The 3776-nt window shown below is 43.7% G+C and overlaps 1 pseudogene; it reads left to right on the forward strand.

Moving 5' to 3' along the window:
* Positions 1-233: 233 nt before the first annotated feature.
* Positions 234-1276, forward strand: LOC103217956 (chromobox protein homolog 1 pseudogene; annotated as a pseudogene).
* Positions 1277-3776: the final 2500 nt, after the last annotated feature.

Below are 3776 nucleotides of genomic sequence, written 5' to 3' on the forward strand. Positions count from 1 at the left end.
GAGAAAAGGAAACGGAAGGACCCAGGACACAGACAATGTAACCCAAGTGAGACCATAGCCAGCTGCTCTCACTGTCCTCTCTACCTAGGGCATCAGCCACTTCCTTTTCAATCACATCCCTTTAGCCAAAAGGTCAATAGGATGAAGCAGGGAAAGGCTTCTCTTTTTCCCTCCAAACGTTTTATCCTCCTGTACTAACCATGTGGACCCTACCTCAGCAGTTGACTTGTTGCACCATTTTGCTTGGTTCCTGTTGAATACATCTTGGAATGACTGACACAACCCCCAGGGCCTCTTCACCCATCGATCTAACTGGTCTTTAACCAACTGGCAATCCCCACTCAACCTCAGTAAGGAGTCACCTCTAATTAACTGAAGTCTCCCAGGAAGATGGACTTTTCCTTCTTATGAAATCCTGTATATTCCTCAAAGACTTTGGAATTTTTATTAAGATTTAAATAGATTATCGGCGGGCGGCGGGCAGCGCAGCGTGCCAGGCTCTTTTGTTCGGCCGAGGGGAGGGCCGTTGCCCGGGCCTGCGGGGCTTCAGTGAGGGGCTGCACTGCGGCCACCCGGCTTGCTGCCTTCCTGGGCGCCACTCCCCCAGCCGACCCCACGCGACGCGCCAGTAGCGCAGCACCGATTCCTCTCGGGCTCCTGGGCGCTGCTCTGAGCAGCGTCACCCTTTACACCAGAAAGCTGGCGGGCACTATGGGGAAAAAACAAAGCAAGAAGAAAGTGGAGGAGGTGCTAGAAGAGGAGGAAGAGGAATATGTGGTGGAAGAAGTTCTCGACCGGCGAGTGGTAAAGGGCCAAGTGGAATACCTCCTAAAGTGGTAGGGCTTCTCAGATGAGGACAACGCATGGGAGCCAGAAGAGAACCTGGATTGCCCCGACCTCCTTGCTGAGTTTCTGCAGTCACAGAAAACAGCACATGAGACAGAGAAATCGGAGGGAGGCAAACGCAGAGCTGATTCTGATTCTGAAGATAAGGGAGAGGAGAGCAAACCAAAGAAGAAGAAAGAAGAGTCAGAAAAGCCACGAGGCTTTGCTCGAGGAGCCGGAGGGGATTATTGGAGCTACAGACTCCAGTGGAGAGCTCATGTTCCTGATGAAAGGGAAAAACTCTGATGAGGCTTCCTGGTCCCTGCCAAGGCAGCCAATGTCAAGTGCCCACGGGTTGTCATACCCTTCTATGAGGAAAGGCTGACGTGGCATTCCTACCCCTCGGAGGATGATGACAAAAAAGATGACAAGAATTAACGCTCCTGAGTACCACCCCTGTCACCTCTGACTGTGGGTTTCAAGTGGGAAGGTAAGGGGTTCTACTTGTCTTGACACCATACAGGTGGCTTGAGAAGATGTCCTTTGAAGAGCCAGTATAGTTTCTGTGCCCTGCAGCAGCCCAAGTGCTTTAAAGCCGTTTCAAGTTGTATAGTTGACACACCCATCCCAGTGGAGGGGAAAGGGGATAACTGTTTCAAGGCAACCTTTTCTGCACTTTGCTGAGAAAAGCAAAGGGCCTTCTATGAAGGACAAAACTTGCAGAATTGGGGGTGTGGGAGAGCAAAGAAATACTGTAGATCTTCAAAGAGCATCTCCACAACCCACAGCCTTCTTCCCAATAGTGGTAACTCTGCATTTTTACAGCATAGCATGTGTGCAGTCTTTGGCTATTACTGGTGTATTATTTGGGGGAGGGAGGGATGGGGAGAGGGGAGGGGGGATGCGTAGCATTATTTTGATTGACATTTGGGGCCTGATAGGGAAATGGTGAAGCAATGGAAAAGAACAGACAACTAATGATTTGCTTCTATGTCCAGAATATTTTACCTTAAAAAAAAATGTAATTGGCACCATTGTGACTGTTTAAAAGCTGTGACTGTCTGAAACCTATAAGCCAAGGTGTTCCCTGCCTAAACTTATTGCTGTTCCTGCAAAGGACTAAGTCAGTTCATAAGTTAACAAAGTTGCCATTTTGGAGATAGAAATTGATGAGGAGGGAAGGTCTTTTATTGGAGAGTATACAAGCAGATTATTCTGTCTCAGAGGTGCTAACTCCTGAAATTAGAAGACCCTTTCTTTTCCAGTAATGAAGTTATAAATATCAGCTTGTTCATCCAAGCCACTGGCTGAGGTGTTAGGAAAGAGGAAGAGGGTGGTAGAGGAGATAAGACAGTAGGGAAGACAAGGACCCATGCTCTTAGTGGGGAGAACTCTTGGAGTCATTCTCTTTTTTGAGCGTTGAACTCTGAAATCATTGTTGGCAGACTTCAGTCACTGACAGCACAAGTTTCACTGAACTGATCCAAGAGTTTAGTGATTTCAAAAGCCTTGGTCTCAGGAGAAGATTAAACTTTCATATTGGGCAGTGGTTCACTTTAAAACACACACACACACACACACACACACACACAATTTTTTAAAGAAATCCTAAGAAGTAACTGATACCCAAAATGCTCTGTCTTGAGTCATGAGATCCATCAGTTCTTGATATTGTCTAGACTTCCATCTAGAGCTATATTGTAAAATCCTTTTAGGCATGTGTTAGATTTATGTGTAAACTTCGTTTAAATGTAAACTTATACTACACTGTCAGTTTTTGTCTTAATAAAACTATAGATTTATATAAAAAAGATTTAAATAGATTATCAATTGTCACTTGACACCAGAGTTTCAGCTACATTTCCCTGTTTCATTTCTTTATATTGCAATGTAATGTCCAGGAGGCAGGGATCCATCTGTATCTTCAATGCCCTATCTTTTAACTTGACTCTGTTAAAATCACCAATTGGCTTTGGGTAATAACCAATTTCCTTCACTTCATCAGAGATGCCTCAAAGAATATACTGAATCATGTTTTTTTGTTGTTTTGTTTTGTTTTGTTTTGTTTGAGACAGAGTCTCGCTCTGGCACCCAGGCTGGAGTGCAGTGGCGTGATCTCGGCTCACTGCAACCTCCACCTCCTGGGTTTAAGTGATTCTCCTGCTTTGGCCTCCCGAGTAACTGGGACTACAGGTGTGTGCCACCACACCTGGCTAATTTTTAAATTTTTTGTAGAGATGGGGTTGCATCATATTAGCCAGGATGGTCTTGATCTCCTGACCTCGTGATCTGCCCACCTCAGCCTCCCAAAGTGCTGGGATTATAGGTGTGAGCCACCGCGCCCGGCTGAATCATGTTTTTTTGTTGTTCATTAAATTAACTCTAATAAGGCCCCTGATGCGGGGGGGAAAAAAAAAGTTAAGTAGGCTTCAAGACTTACTCAAAGCACATCCACTTCCTTTTAGGTTCTTTTCAGTATTTGGCTTCTAGACACTAGTGTAAACACTGGAATAAATTCTGTAACGGTGTTTTATTCTCTGAGATGTAACTGCTTTCCCGGATCCTGCTGTGACTTGGTTTTGAGACTTAGGCAATTGGTGTAAATAAATCCAGCACTATGCACTTAATTAGAAGCTTCCACTGGATTAAGATGTAGACACACAGTTTAAACAGAGAGATTAAAGAGCAATTGAAATGATTATAAGAGCACAGAAACAACTTCACAAACCAGGGAGAATTTTTCTAAATGTGCAATTGCATTTTCAACACAATTAGGTGCTTAATTGTGTACTATTCTTAGTTAATACATTTGAACATATAAAACACTAGATTAAAAAAAATTTTAGTTTTTTTAAAAAAAGACAGATTTTTTTTAAAAACTACCTTTGCAGATTTAAAATCTAAAAAAATACATAAAAGTTCCTTCTTACTCTTCATCCATTATGTTACCA

The sequence above is a fragment of the Chlorocebus sabaeus genome, chromosome 10 (assembly GCF_047675955.1).
Source record: "Chlorocebus sabaeus isolate Y175 chromosome 10, mChlSab1.0.hap1, whole genome shotgun sequence".
Taxonomy (NCBI): Eukaryota; Metazoa; Chordata; class Mammalia; order Primates; family Cercopithecidae; genus Chlorocebus; species Chlorocebus sabaeus.